Raw genomic sequence first — 16,212 nt, 5'->3', positions numbered from 1 at the left:
GGCGGCGGCCGCGAACAGATCCACCGCCTCGCTGGCGGTTAGGTCTTCACCCGCGTCCCCCACCGAGTCCCCGTCCTCCTCCGGGAGGTGGCCGCCAGCAGCCGGCCCATCGACCGCACAAGGTACGGCAAATGAACCGGCCGCTCCAACCGGCCCTGGCTCTGCCCCGATCCCACCCCCAGGATCGTCGGCAGAGGAGTCCCCACTGGGCTCTTTTAAAAATGGTGCTGGGTCGGGAAATGACAGCGGAAGGGGTTCCCCCTCCGCCCCAGGAACTGGGGAACAAGGAGAGACCCGGCCATAGGAAATCCCCAGGCTCCCCAAGTGCACCAGCTCCAAAGTAAGGGGCGAGGGTGGGTGTTCCTCCCCCTCCCCGCTGCCACCCCCCGGCCTAGCATCTACAGTTTCATTAAAATCAGTAAATTGTGTTTCTGCCGGGTCGAGCGACTCCCGGGGAAGTTGGGTATTGGCTGGGCGGGCTCAGGATCGGCCTTTTCGGCCCCGCCCGCCTCAGTCCCCGGGACGCCCGGCCCGGCAGCAATGCATTCTTCCGCTGGCCCCACGCCCCCCACGACAGGCAGATCTTCCACTCCATCCCCAGGAGGCAGCGGCTGGGCAGCCTCGACTGCCTCACCCTCCCCGGGGACAGATTCTTCGCGCCTGCAGCGCAATTTGGGAGCGCTGGTGGGGGACGCGGGACACGCGGCGGGCACCGACTCCTCCGCGGAGGGATGTTGTTCCCCCTCCGCCTCATCGGAGCCGCGCCTCCTTTTGTTCCTGGGGGCGCGCGGAGGCAGGGAGACCCCCATGTCTGCCGAGGCCTCCCGCTCCGCCCCCCCCTTTTCCTTTCCTTTCCCGCGCCCGGGCCCCTCTGTGGTGTTATTCAAGGGCTCGGGCAGGGGCTCGGGGCACCACGCGCTCGCCGGTGACTGGGTTGGGCTGAGCGCGGTGGTCAAACTTTCCGGCGCACTGAGGGGACCCGCCTCTAGATGTTTCGTCTTCTTCCGCGCCTTCCTTCCGTTCGGACGCTCTCCCTCCCCCCCGCCGGAGGCCCCGAAAACAAAGGCCTCCGACGATGCCCGCGCACCTATGGCTCCCGGCACGCGGACGCAACTAGGGGGAGGGGTGGCGGCGGCGCCAGCCTTGGCCGCCTTTGGTGGTTTGGCGGCCTTGGAGGCGGGACAGTTCTTGCGAATGTGCCCCACCTCTCTGCAGGCATGGCACCGCACGCCGTCCGACGTCCAGAAGACGCGGTAGGCAGTCCCCTCGTGCACCACATTAAAAGACCCCTCCGTCGTCTCCTCCCGCGCCAGCCGGACAAAGAGCTGGCGGCGGAAGGAGAACACGTGGCGCAGGCTGCTCTCCCTGAGGCCGAGCGGTATGGGGTTGATCCCCGACCTTACCTCCCCCAGTTGTTGTAGGTGAGGGAGGAGGAGCCCAGCGGGAACAAAGGGCGGGACGTTCGATATGATGACCCTCTGCGCGGTGGCCTCGAGAGGGTCCACCGGCAGGAACGTCCCGCCCACCGTGAGCCCCTTTTCAAGGGCCAGGGACACCGCCCGCTCCGACCCCAGGAAGAAAACAGCCTTCCCAGACATCTTGGAGGCCGCGACAATGGCCGAGGGGCCGACTACCCCAGCCATCGCCCGCACGCACTCCTCAATGCTCATTGTGGGGTGAGTGTAGCTCTTGACCCCGTGTTTCCTGGTTATAAGTCTGAAAGGTGGCAGGGCAGCGGGTGGCGCAGGAGGTGCCGTGGAAGCGGTTGCCACCTGCGCATACGTCTTCGCTGGCCCTGCCACCGGCGTGGATGGGGTCGCCATCACGGGGTCCCTTTAAGGGCTACACCCACCCCAAAGTCACAGGCCTTAATGGTCTTGATTGGCCTCGTTTGGTTTGACTGAGCAGAGGAGCTCTTAATGAGGCACCTCTCCCCTAGTTGGTAATTGGGGAGGGGCCTTGCTCCCTCTGCTCAGTTGTCTTAATTGTTTTTTTTAAATTAGGAAGAAAGGGCTCTCAGAGAGAGAGGGGAGAAACAGAGAGTAACGGAGAAAGAGAGAGGGGGGGTGGGAAGGGCGGGGGGGCTGCGAGGGCAGGTCTCCCCTCGCAGCTGTGGGTGGGTGCTCTCCCCCGATGGCAAAACACACAAGCACAGTCTTTGGGTTGGTCTTCAGGTGGGGGGTGAAGACGTCTTCACCTGGGGTAGCTAGAGCCACCAGGCACACACTCCTAACGATGTTAATTGGTGATTTAAAGAAACTTCAGCCTAGTAGCTCCAGCTATCCCAGGCTAGGCAAATGTGGGGGGGGGGTGGGGGGGGTTCCAATTGTGGGGGGGGTGCTAGTTGTAAGCAAGGCCCCCACACACACTACCACACACACACACACCCCCCGCGATGTTCCGGCCCTCAGTGGTCTTCTTTCCTCCCCCCACCGATACAACAAAGTCTGTTTGGGAAATGCACCCACACCCACCTGTAGAATTGTAGAGTCTCCCTCCTTCCACACTGGATGTTGTTTTGGTCTTTTCCCCCTCTCTCCAACTCTTTGCAGAAAGGTAAAAGTTGTTTAAAGTTTTCTGTTCTCCTCCTCTCCCTCTGGGTAAAAGTTGAAGGTGAAGCCCCTTTCTTCCTTCTCTTCCTGGGCTGGTCTCAGGGCTCTCCAGGCAGGAGCTCAAGTTGATAGCTCCTTCTCTCACTGCTCACAGCTCCAACTGAGCAGGACACGCCTCCACTGCTCTGCCATTGGTTCCTTGTGCATGAAACTCTTTTGAGTTAACCTGCAAAAACATAAAACATTAAAACCATGCCACCCGACCTGGGTGACACAGCAGACATTTTCAAGGCCCCTTTTTTTTTTTTGGTTTTTGGTTTTTTTTTTGGGGCGCTAAAATCTAATTTTTCCAGTGCCCCCTATAAAAGGGGAGGGGGACACTAAAAGCACCGGCAATGAAAACAAATTAAACTTTAAAACGTAAAATCAAATTATAATTTGGTTGCCGGGTGTGATGATGCACTCCAGTCCCTCCGGTGCCCACCTCTCGCGGAAGGCCGCGAGCGTACCGGTGGACACCGCGTGCTCCATCTCCAAGGACACCCTGGACCGGATGTAAGAGCAGAAGAGAGGCAGGCAGTCAGGTTGAACGACCCCCTCGACCGCCCGCTGCCTGGACCGGCTGATGGCACCCTTGGCCGTGCCCAGGAGCAGTCCTATGAGGAGGCCCTCGGACCTACCCGCTCCCCTCCGCACAGGGTGCCCAAAGATCAGGAGAGTGGGACTGAAGTGCAGCCAGAATTTCAGGAGCAGCCCCTTCAAATAATGGAACAGGGGCTGCAACATTGTGCACTCAATAAAAACATGGAACACGGACTCCTCCAGACCGCAGAAATTGCAGGCGGCCTGGGAGTCCGTGAACCGGCTTAAAAATTTGTTGCACGGAACTGCTCCGTGCACCACCCTCCAGGCCAAGTCCCCGATGAATAGTGGGAGGACCCCTGCGTAGAGTACCCTCCATCGGGGACCCCCGCCTCCTCCGGATGGCAAGATGGTACGCCATGGCGTGTCCGGACGGCCGGCGAGGATGGCAAAGTTGAGGGTGTGCATGAGCAGCCCGTACAGGAAACCCCTCCGCGCGGAACTGAAAGGCACGGAGGGGATTTCCCCGAGGCGGCTCAAGTTGTGAGGCGCCGGCCCCCGAGGGAGGTTCCGGGGTTTGGCGCCGATGAGGAATTCCGTCCGGACGGGGGTCAGTTCGGACGGGATCTCCCCACATGCTTGAGCCTCCTCGATGCACCTAACGGAGTCAGGGCCCAGAGCTGTTTTTAGCGACTCAATGGCATCGGCCGCGTGGCGGACGTTGGCAGAATTTAGGCGCCGCGCCAGCGTGTCTGGCGCCATCCAGCCCGCTCCTCCGCCATCGAGCAGGTCCCTGACCCTGGTCACCTCACCAGCCACAGCCCACTCTTCCGACCGCCACATAAAACCTCGGCTGTGGAGGTACGGATTCCCGAGCAGCGGTTCCTGCAGGACGGCCGCCACTCCAGCCGGCGGAGAGCTGCGCTTGGTGGAGACTTTGTTCCAGACCCTGATGAGTTCCCTGTAAAAGACAGGCAGCTCCCGGAGGGCGGTCCTGGCACCCCCCAAGTTCACAAACAGGAGCTGCGTGTCATAATTGAGGTCGAGCTGCTGGCGGAAGAAATACCTCGCCAGAGCACACCACCTAGGAGGGGGCTCGACGTAAAGGTATCTCTGCAGGGTCTGAAGACGGAAAGTCACGAGCTGGGCGCTGACGCACACCAACGACTGACCGCCCTCCTCAAGCGGGAGACTCAGGACCGCGGCAGAGACCCAGTGCTTCCTGTTGTTCCAGAAGAAGTCCACCAGCTTCTTCTGTATCTTGGCGACAAACGCAGGGGGAGGGGTCAAAGTGACCAGCCGGTACCACAACATTGCGGCCACCAGCTGGTTTATGACTAGCGCTCGACCCCTGTAGGACAGCACTCGGAGCAGTCCTGTCCAGCGCCCTAGGCGAGCGGCGACCTTGGCCTCCAGCTCCTGCCAGTTCGCCGGCCAGGCTCCCTCGTCGGGGCTAAGGTAGACTCCCAGATAGAGGAGATGGGTCGTGCTCCAGGCAAAAGGCCTGAGCTCCTCCGGCAGGGAGTCCACCCGCCACTGACCCACCAGGAGTCCGGAACATTTCTCCCAGTTGATCCTGGCGGAGGACGCGGCCGAGTAAATCTCCTGGCACTCACGCATCCTCCGCAGGTCAGCGGGATCCTCTACCGTGAGGAGCACGTCATCGGCGTAAGCCGAGAGGACGACCTCCACGCCCGGCCCTTGCAGAGCCAGTCCCGTCAACCTCGTCCACAAGAGGCGCAGGAAAGGCTCCACGCAAACAGCATATAACTGGCCGGACATGGGGCATCCCTGGCGCACGCGTCTCCTAAAGCGAAGGGGCGCCGTCAAGGACCCGTTAACCTTAATCAGACACTCCGCGGCGGCGTACAAAAGTCGGATCCGGGCGACGAAATGCGTCCCGAAGCCGAAAGCGCGCAGAGTTCCGAGCAGATAGTCGTGATCCACCCTGTTGAACGCCTTCTCTTGGTCGAGGGATAGGAAGGCGACAGACAGGCCAGCCTCCTCGGAACAATGGATGAGGTCCCGGACCAGATGGATGTTATCGTGGATTGTCCGGCCCGGGACCATGTAGGACTGGTCGGGGTGGATCATGTGGTCCAGCACGGCACCAAGGCGAGCAGACATTGCCCTGGCGAAGATTTTGTAGTCCGTGCTGAGGAGGGAGACCGGGCGCCAGTTCTAAAGGTGGCGGAGATCGCCCATCTTAGGCAGCAGGACGATGACTGCCCTGCGCCAAGAGAGGGGCATCTCCCCGGTCGCCAGACTTTCCCCCAGGACCCGCGCGTAGTCGCTCCCCAGGACGTCCCAGAACGCCCTGTGGAACTCCACGGTCAGCCCATCCAGCCTCGGGGATTTTCCCCTCGAGAGCCGGGCGAGGGCACCGGTCAGCTCCGCCAGGCTTAGCGGAGCTTCCAGATTTTCGGCGCCCTCCGGGCTGACCTTCGGCAGGTCCTCCCACAAAACTCTACGCGCTTCCTCGCTGGACGGATCCGGAGAGAACAGAGCCCCGTAATATTCACGGACCCTGTTGTTGACGCCCTCCGGATCCGAGACGAGAGAGCCGTCGTCGGCCAGCAGCGTCAAGAGCTCCTTACGGACACTCTGCCTTTTTTCCAGCGAGTAGAAGAAGGGGGAGCCGCGGTCCAGATCTCGCAGGAACCGGATCCGCGACCTCACGAACGCGCCTTGGGACCCGACGAGCTGCAGGTCCCTCAGCGCGGCCTTCTTCGCTTCGTACACCGCCGCAGGGCCGGATCCTGGACGACTTGACCGAGACGGGCTTCCAGGTCGAGCACCTCTTTTTCTAGGCGCCCGACTCTGGCCGCCCGCCTCTTGGTCGACCCCCTCGCGTACTCTTGACAGAAGACGCGGACGTGAGCCTTGCCCACATCCCACCATAGCTTCAAGGAGGGGAAGCCCCCCTGCTTCCTTCTCCAGTCGGACCAAAATCTACGGAACGAGTCCTGGAACCGCTCGTCCTCCAGCAGCCGGTTGTTAAAGTGCCAGTACGTGGACCCCGTCCTCGCGCGGAGCGAAGCGAGCTCCGCCCACACCAGGTGGTGGTCCGAACACGGCACCGGCCGCATGGAGGCCGCCGGGACGCAGGAAACGTACGCCCGAGACACGTAAAGGCGGTCGACTCTAGACCATCCAACTCCAGGCCTCACCCAAGTAAAGGCGCTGGAGTCGGGGTGGAGATTTCGCCAGACGTCCACCAAGTCGAAGGACCCGACCAGGTCCCTCAACTTCTCCATCGCCGTCATGCACTGCGGGGCACCAGAGCGGTCCCGCGCCTCGAGGGTGCAGTTAAAATCCCCCCCGAGGACAATGCAGTCGCCGACGTCGACGGAGCCAAGAAGAGCGGACACCTCTTCAAAGAAGCGCGTTTGCTGCGGGCCGGGCTGAGGGGCGTACACGTTCACGAGATGGAGCGGCACATCCCCCAGGCGAACCGTTACGTGCAGCAAGCGGCCTGGCACGGGCTCCTCGACGCCCAAGATCTCCGGCTGAAAATGCGGGCCCAGCAAGATGGCCACCCCACTAGAAATGGCGGTAAGGTGGCTCATGCGGACCTCTCCTTGCCATTCCAGGAGCCACGTGGCTTCGTCTCCCGGAACGGTGTGGGTTTCTTGCAGGAAGCACACCGCATATTTCCCCTCCCGCAGGAGCGAAAAATTGTCAAATCTACGGCGTGCCCCTCTGCCGCCGTTGATGTTGAGGCTGGCTATGGTTATCTTCATGGCAAAAGCATAGTGCAACCTCTACCTTAACCTATTGTGGGGGAGGGAGCGGAGTCTTTTGTTGAACTCCGCTCCCTCCGCAGCCCAGCGAGGAGTCCCTCGAGCTCGCGCAGCTCAAGCTGTTGCGCCTTTGTCAAGGGCCCGCCCGCGGCCAAGGTTTTGACGGCGGCGCGGACGGACCCCTTGATCAGCTCTGGCTCGGACCATTTTTCCAGGGCCAGTCGGGCTTGGTTGCAGCGACCCCGGCTCTGGGCCAAAAAGTCCCGGAGTTCCCGTGCAGGAATGAGGATGGTCTCGGCGACGGCCGCGAGCAGATTCACCGCCTCGCTGGCGGTGGTCTCTAGGTCTTCACCCGCGTCCCCCACCGAGTCCACGTCCTCCTCCGGGAGGTGGCCGCCAGCAGCCGGCCCATCGACTGCACACGGTACGGCAAATGAACCGGCCGCTCCAACCGGCCCTGGCTCTGCCCCGATCCCACCCCCAGGATCGTCGGCAGAGGAGTCCCCACTGGGCTCTTTTAAAAATGGTGCTGGGTCGGGAAATGACAGCGGAAGGGGTTCCCCCTCCGCCCCAGGAACTGGGGAACAAGGAGAGACCCGGCCATAGGAAATCCCCAGGCTCCCCAAGTGCACCAGCTCCAAAGTAAGGGGCGAGGGTGGGTGTTCCTCCCCCTCCCCGCTGCCACCCCCCGGCCCAGCATCTACAGTTTCATTAAAATCAGTAAATTGTGTTTCTGCCGGGTCGAGCGACTCCCGGGGGAAGTTGGGTATTGGCTGGGGGGGCTCAGGTTCGGCCTTTTCGGCCCCGCCCGCCTCAGTCCCCGGGACGCCTGGCCCGGCGGCAATGCATTCTTCCGCTGGCCCCACGCCCCCCACGACAGGCAGATCTTCCACTCCATCCCCAGGAGGCAGCGGCTGAGCAGCCTCGACTGCCTCACCCTCCCCGGGGACAGACTCTTCGCGCCTGCAGCGCAATTTGGGAGCGCTGGTGGGGGACGCGGGACACGCGGCGGGCACTGACTCCTCCGCGGAGGGATGTTGTTCCCCCTCCGCCTCATCGGAGCCGCGCCTCCTTTTGTTCCTGGGGGCGCGCGGAGGCAGGGAGACCCCCATGTCTGCCGAGGCCTCCCGCTCCGCCCCCCACTTTTCCTTTCCTTTCCCGCGCCCGGGCCCCTCTGTGGTGTTATTCAAGGGCTCGGGGACGGGCTCGGGGCACCACGCGCTCGCCGGTGACTGGGTTGGGCTGAGCGCGGTGGTCAAACTTTCCGGCGCACTGAGGGGACCCGCCTTTAGATGTCTCGTCTTCTTCCGCGCCTTCCTTCCGTTCGGACGCTCTCCCTCCCCCCCGCCGGAGGCCCCGAAAACAAAGGCCTCCGACGATGCCCGCGCACCCATGGCTCCCGGCTCGCGGACGCAACTAGGGGGAGGGGTGGCGTCGGCGTCAGCCTTGGCCGCCTTTGCTGGTTTGACGGCCTTGGAGGCGGGGCAGTTCTTGCGAATGTGCCCCACCTCTCTGCAGGCATGGCACCGCACGCCGTCCGACGTCCAGAAGACGCGGTAGGCAGTCCCCTCGTGCACCACATTAAAAGACCCCTCCGTCGTCTCTTCCCGCGCCAGTCGGACAAAGAGCTGGCGGCGGAAGGAGAACACATGGCGCAGGCTGCTCTCCCTGAGGCCGAGCGGTATGGGGTTGATCCCCGACCTTACCTCCCCCAGTTGTTGTAGGTGAGGGAGGAGGAGCCCAGCGGAAACAAAGGGCGGGACGTTCGATATGATGACCCTCTGTGCGGTGGCCTCGAGAGGGTCCACCGGCAGGAACGTCCCGCCCACCGTGAGCCCCTTTTCAAGGGCCAGGGACACCGCCCGCTCCGACCCCAGGAAGAAAACAGCCTTCCCAGACATCTTGGAGGCCGCGACAATGGCCGAGGGGCCGACTACCCCAGCCATCGCCCGCACGCACTCCTCAATGCTCATTGTGGGGTGAGTGTAGCTCTTGACCCCGTGTTTCCTGGTTATAAGTCTGAAAGGTGGCAGGGCAGCGGATGGCGCAGGAGGTGCCGTGGAAGCGGTTGCCACCTGCGCATACGTCTTCGCTGGCCCTGCCACCGGCGTGGATGGGGTCGCCATCACGGGGTCCCTTTAAGGGCTACACCCACCCCAAAGTCACAGGCCTTAATGGTCTTGATTGGCCTCGTTTGGTTTGACTGAGAAGAGGAGCTCTTAATGAGGCACCTCTCCCCTAGTTGGTGATTGGGGAGGGGCCTTGCTCCCTCTGCTCAGTTGTCTTAATTGGTTTTAAAAAAAAAAAAAAAAAATTAGGAAGAAAGGGCTCTCAGAGAGAGAGGGGAGAAACAGAGGGTAACGGAGAAAGAGAGAGGGGGGTGGGAAGGGGGGGGGGAGCTGCGAGGGCAGGTCTCCTCTCGCAGCTGTGGGTGGGTGCACTCCCCAGATGGCAAAACACACAAGCACAGTCTTTGGGTTGGTCTTCAGGTGGGGGGTAAAGACGTCTTCACCTGGGGTAGCTAGAGCCACCAGGCACACACTCCTAACGATGTTAATTGGTGATTTAAAGAAACTTCAGCCTGGTAGCTCCAGCTATCCCAGGCTAGGCAAATGTGGGGGGGTGGGGGGGGGTTCCAATTGTGGGGGGGGGCCTAGTTGTAAGCACGGCCCCCACGCACACTACCACAAACACACACACCCCCCGCGATGTTCCGGCCCTCAGTGGTCTTCTTTCCTCCCCCCACCGATACAACAAAGTCTTTTTGGGAAATGCACCCACACCCACCTGTAGAAAGTGTAGAGTCTCCCTCCTTCCACACTGGATGTTGTTGGTTTTTCCCCCTCTCTCCAACTCCTTGCAGAATGGGAAAAAAGTTGAAATGTTTTCTTTCCTCCTCCTCTCCCTCTGGGTAAAAGTTGGTGGTGAAGCCCCTTCCTTCCTTCTCTTCCTGGGCTGGTCTCAGGGCTCTCCAGGCAGGAGCTCAAGTTGATGGCTGCTCTCCTCACTGCTCACAGCTCCAACTGAGCAGGGCACGCCTCCACTGCTCCACGATTGGTTCCTTGTGCATGAAACTCTTTTGAGTTTACCTGCAAAACATAAAAACATTAAACGGTGCCACCCGACCTGGGTGACACTCCAGACATTTACAAGGCCCTTTTTTTTCCCCCCCTTTTTTTTTTTTTGTTTTTTTTTGTGTTTTTCTTTTTTGTTTTTTTTTTGGGCACTAAAATCACAATTTTCCCCAGTGCCCCCTATAAAAGGGAAGGGGGACACTAAAAGCACCGGCAATTAAAACAAATTAAACTTAAAAAACGTAAAATCAAATTAAAATTTGGTAGCCGGGCGTGATGATGCACTCCAGTCCCTCCGGTGCCCACCTCTCGCGGAAGGCCGCGAGCGTATCGGTGGACACCGCGTGCTCCATCTCCAAGGACACCCTGGACCGGATGTAAGAGCGGAAGAGAGGCAGGCAGTCAGGTTGAACGACCCCCTCGACCGCCCGCTGCCTGGACCGGCTGATGGCACCCTTGGCCGTGCCCAGGAGCAGTCCTACGAGGAGGCCTTTGGACCTACCCGCTCCCCTCCGCACAGGGTGCCCAAAGATCAGGAGAGTGGGACTGAAGTGCAGCCAGAATTTCAGGAGCAGCCCCTTCAAATAGTGGAACAGGGGCTGCAACCTTGTGCATTCAATAAAAACATGGAACACGGACTCCTCCAGACCGCAGAAATTGCAGGCGGCCTGGGAGTCCGTGAACCGGCTTAAAAATTTATAGCACGGCACTGCTCCGTGCACCACCCTCCAGGCCAACTCCCCGATGAATAGTGGGAGGACCACTGCGTTTTTTTTTTTTTTATTATTATTATTAATTATTATTATTATCGCTCCCTCTATTCTGACCCAACAAAAATTCCGAGGCAGGTACAGCATGGGGGTTAGATTCAAGTAAAGCTCACTCTGCACTGTCCCATCAAACACTCCCAGGGCAAGTACAGCACAGGTTAGATACAGAGTAAAGCTCACTCTGCACTCTCCCATCAAACACTCACAGGGCGGGTACAGCACAGGGTAGATTATAATATAAGAAATAGGAGCAGGAGTAGGCCACTTGCCCGTCGAGACTGCTCTGCCATTTAATAAGTTCATGGCTGATTGATCTTGGGCTCAGCTCCACTTTCCTGCCTGCTCCCCATAACACTTTATTCCCTTATCACTCAAAAATCTGTCTATCTCTGCCTTTATTATATTCAGTGACCCAGCCTCCACAGCTCTCTGGGGCAGAACTTCCACAGGTTTACAACCCTTGAGAGAAGAAATTTCTCCCCATCTCAGTTTTAAATGGGCGGCCTCTTAATCTGAGACTATGTCCCCTCGTTTTAATTTCCACTGAGTAAAAATATCTTCTCTGCATTCAACTTGTCGAGCCCCCTCATTATCTTATATGTTTCAATAAGATCACCTCTCATTCTTCTGAACTCCAATGGATATAGGCCCAACCAACTCAACCTATCTTCATAAGTCAACCCTCTCAGCTCCAGAATCAATCCAGTGAACCTTTTTTGAACAGCCTCCAATGCAAGAATATCCTTCCTTAAATACAGGGACCAAAACTGTGTGCAGTATTCCAGGTGTGGCTTCACCAATACCCTGTACAGGTGCAGCAGGACTTCTCTGCTTTTATACTCTATCTCCCTTGCAATAAAAGCCAACATTGCATTTGCCTCCGTGATTATTGTTGTACCTGCATACTAACTTTGTGTGTTTCCTGCACAAGGACCCCCAGGTCCCACTGCACTGCAGCACCTGGAAATTTTTCTCCATTTAAATTATAATTTGCTTTTTCTGCCAAAGTGGATAACCTCACATTTTCCAACATTATACACCATCTGCCAAATTTTTGCCCAGTCACTTAGCCTGCCTATATCCCTTTGCAGATTTTATGTGTCCTCTTCACAATTTGCTTTCCCAACCATCATTGTGTCATCAGCAAATTGGCTACCTTACACTCTGTCCCTTAATCCAAAGTAATTTAGATTGTAAATAGTTGAGAACACAGCACCAATCCCTACGGCATCCCTCCAGTCACTGTTTGCCAGACGGAAAATTACCCATTTATCCCGATTCAGATACAAAGTAAAGCTCCGTCGACACTGCCCCATGAAACACTCCCAGGGCAGGTACAGCACGGGTTAGATACAGAGTAAAGCTCCCTCTACACTGTCCCATCAAACACTCCCAGGGCAGGTGCAGCACGGGTGAGATACAGAGTAAAGTTCCCCCTAGACTGTCCCGTCAAATGTTATTGAATGTGGAGCAGGCTCGGGGGTCCGGGATGCCCACTTCTGCTTCTATTGCTCATGGTCTTATGTACCCAGCATGCCCCGCGGGGGAGAATGTGCCGCACCCAGACTACAGGAGCTCAATGCGCAGGCGCGGGCCCGGGCCCGAGCTGTGTTTGGAGCATGCGCGGTGCGTGTAATGGCGGAGGAGATATGTTTTGGACAGGCTCCTCAGAAGTGTCCTTTTCAGCGGGACGGAGCGGAGTAAGGGACCAGCAGGGAGTCGGGGAGGCTTCATAAACAACCGGTGCCCGCCGCAAGCCCGGAATAATAACCGGAATATCGGCGGTTGTAGCTTCGGGGCTTTCTCCCGGTCACAGGCCCAGGCTAACGGCGGCCATCTTGGTGAAGGAAGGCACTTTTAGCGCTCCGCCATTTTGATTGTGAGTAGCACAGCGCTTGCGCGGCCATCTTGGTGCAGGAACAATGTGAATGATGTCAGTGTCTGGAACTGAACCCAGCCAGTCAGTACCTTCAGGGGAGGGTGTGAGTGTCGAACTGAACCCAGCCAAAGTCAGTACCTTCAGGGGAGGGGAACCAGTGAGTGTAGAACTGAACCCAGCCAGAGTCAGCATAATAATTTAAGAAATAGGCCATACTACCCCTCAAGCCTGCTCCGCCATTTAATACGATCGTGGCTGATCCGATCATGGACTTAGGACCATTTCCCTGCCCACGACCATAATCCCTTATTGGTTAAGAAACTGTCTATCTGTTAAATTTATTCAATGTCCTGGCTTCCACAGCTTATTGAGGCAGCGAATTCCAGAGAAATTCTTCCTCATCTCAGTTTTAAATGGGCAGCCCTTTATTATAAGATTATGCCCTCTAGTTCTAGTCTCCCCCATCAGTGGAAACATCCTATCTGCATCCACCTTGTCAAGCCACCTCATAATCTTATATGATTCGTTAAGATCACTTCTCATTCTTCTGAATTCCAATGAGTAGAGGCTCAACCTTTCCTCATAAGTCAACTCCCTCATCTCCAGAATCAACCATGTGAAACTTCTCTGAACTGCCTCCAAAGCAATTATATCCTTTCTTAAATATGGATACCAAAACGGCACGCAGTATTCCTGGTCTGGCCTCACCAATGCCCTGTATAACTGTAGCAGGACTTCCCTGCTTTTATACTCCATCCTCTTTACAATAAAGGCCAAGATTGCATTGGCCTTCTTGATCACTTGCTGTACCTGCACACTAACCTTTTATGTTTCATGCGCGAGGATCCCCAGGTCCCGCTGTACTGCAGCACTATGCAATTTTTCTCCATTTAAATAATAACTTGTTCTTTCATTTTTTTCTGCCAAAGTGCAAAACGGCACGCACTCCAACATTATACTCCATCTGCTAATTTTTTGCCCACTCACTTAGCTTGTCTATGTCCTTTTGCAGGTTTTTTGTGTTCTCATTGTGTCCACATTGCTTTTTCTCCGATCTTTGTACTATCAAACTTAGCTATGTGACACTTGGTCTCTTCATCCAAGTCGTCAATATAGATTGTAAATATTTGGGGTCCAAGCACTGATCCCTGTGGCACCCCACTAGTTGCCAACCCGAGAATGAGCCATTTATCCCCACTCTCTGTTTTTTGTTATTCTGCCAATCCTCTATCCATGCTAATATATTACCCCCAACCTCGTGAACTTTTATCTTGTGCAGTAACCTTTTACGTGGCACCTTGTCAAATGCCTTCTGGAAATCCAAATACACCACATCCACTGGTTCCCCTTTATCCACCCTGTTTGTTCCATCCTCAAAGAACTCCAGCAAATTTGTCAAACATGACTTTCTCTTCATAAATCCATGCTGACTCTGCCTGACAGAATTTTGTTTTTCCAAATGTCCTGCTACTGTTTCTTTAATAATGAACTCCAACATTTTCCCAACCACAGATGTTAGGCTAATTGGTCTATAGTTTCCTGCTTTTTGTCTGCCTCCTTTTTTAAATAGGGGCGTTACATTTGCAGTTTTCCAATCTGCTGGGACCTCTCAAGAATCCATGGAATTTTGGTAAATTACAACCAAGGCATCCACTATCCCTGACGATATTTCTCAAGACCCTCGGATGCAAGCCATCAGGTCCAGGGGATTTATCCACCTTTGGTCCCATTATCTTACTGAGTACCACATCCTTAGTGATTGTGGTAAGTTCCTTCTCCCCCTATAGCCCCTTGACCATCCACAGTAATTCTTTGCTGGCTTTTAAAAGCTTCCCAATCTTCTGTCCTCCCACTAGTTTTGGCCACTTTGTATGCCCTTGTTTTTAATTCGATACCATCCTTTATTTCTTTAGTGAGACATAGATGGCTATCTTTTCTTTTACACCCTTTCCTCCTCACTGGAATATATTTTTCTTGAGAGTTGTGAAATATCTCCTTAAATGTACGACTCTGTTCATCAACCATCCTGCACTTTATTCTATTTTCCCAGTCCACTTTAGCCAAATCTGCCCTCATACCTTTGTAGTCACCTTTATTTAAGCTCAGTACTCTAGTTTGAGTTGCAACTTTCTCGGCCTCGATCTGAATTTGAAATTCAACTATGCTATGATCACTCATTCCAAGGGGATACTTTACGAGGAAATTGTTTATTAATCCTGTCTCATTACACAGGACCAGACCTAAGATAGCCAGCACCATCAGAGGGAGGGGAATCAGTGCATGTCGAAATAAACCCAGCCAGAGCCAGCACCATCCGGGGAGGGGAACCAGTGAGTGCAGAACTGAACCGAGCCAGAGTCAGTACCTTCAGGGGAGGGGAACCAGTGAGTGTAGAACTGAACCCAGCCAGAGTCAGTACCTTCAGAGGAGGAGAGGGAGGGGAACGAGTGAATGCAGGTTGATTCCGGAAATGAAGGGGTTGACTTATGAGGATAGGTTGAGAAGGTTGGGCCTGTACACATTGGAGTTTAGAAGAATGAGGGGTGATCTTATTGAAACTAATAAGATAATGAGGGGGCTCGGCAAGGTGGATGCAGAAAGGATATTTCCACTTATAGAGGAAACTAAAACTAGGGTCATAGTCTGAAAAGAAGGGGCCGCCCATTTAAAACTGAGATGAGGAGGAATTTCTTCTCTCTGAGGTTTGTAAATCTGTGGAATTCTTTGCCCCAGAGAGCTTTGGAGGCTGGGTCGTTGAATATATTTAAGGCAGAAATAGACAGGTTTAACAGAGGTGCTCACAATCAGGAAGGCTTTAGATTGAGTCAGGGAACAGAGTGGTTCTGCTCACACAATCAGAGAATGGGTACAGCATGGAAGGCCATTCGGCCCATCAAACCCTTGCCGGCTCCCAGCTAGTCCCACTGCCCTGCCCTTTCCCCCCGGCCCTGCAAATGTTTTCTTTCAGATACTTATCCAATTCCCTTTAGAAAGCTGTGATTGAGTCTGCCTCCACCACCCTTTCAGGCCGTGCATTCCGAATCCTAACCATTCTGCGTAAAATAGATTTTTCTTACGTCGCCTTTGGTTCTTCCATCAATCACCTTAAATCCGTCTCCTCCGGTTCTTGACGCATCCACCAATGGGAACAGTATCTCTCTATCTACTGTGTCCGGACCCTTCATGATTTTGAACACCTCGATCAATTCTCCCCTCAACCTTCTCTGCTCCAAGGAGAACAACCCCAGCTTCTCCAGTCAATCCACGGAACTGAAGTGCCTCATCTCGTGAATCATTCTTGTCAATCTTTTCTGCATCCTCTCTAAGGCCTTCACATCCTAATCTGCGATGCCCAGAATTGGACACAATGCTCCAGTTGAGACCGAACCAGTGTTTTACAAAGGTTCATCATAACCTCCTTGCTTTTGTACTCTGTGATGCCCAGGATCCTGTAAGCTTTTTTAACTGCTTTCTCAATCTGTCTTGCCACCTTCAGCGATTTGTGCACATCTACCCGCAGGTCTCACTGTTCATGCACCCCTTTTAGGATTGTATCCTTCAGTTTATATTGCCTCTCGTTCATTTAATCATGCTTTTCTAATTTTATTTCTT

At 55.7% G+C, this 16,212-nt stretch overlaps 1 protein-coding gene across 1 annotated transcript in view; it reads left to right on the top strand.

The window, feature by feature from the left end:
* LOC139235401 (zinc finger protein 229-like) overlaps positions 1-16,212 on the top strand; it is a 133,449-nt gene that overhangs the window by 25,248 nt on the left and 91,989 nt on the right. The gene's annotated exons all lie outside the window — the stretch shown is intronic.

The sequence above is a fragment of the Pristiophorus japonicus genome, chromosome 23, assembly GCF_044704955.1.
Source record: "Pristiophorus japonicus isolate sPriJap1 chromosome 23, sPriJap1.hap1, whole genome shotgun sequence".
NCBI lineage: Eukaryota > Metazoa > Chordata > Chondrichthyes > Pristiophoridae > Pristiophorus > Pristiophorus japonicus.
Note: the sequence above shows the minus strand (reverse complement) of the source record. Positions and strands in the feature narration are given on the sequence as shown.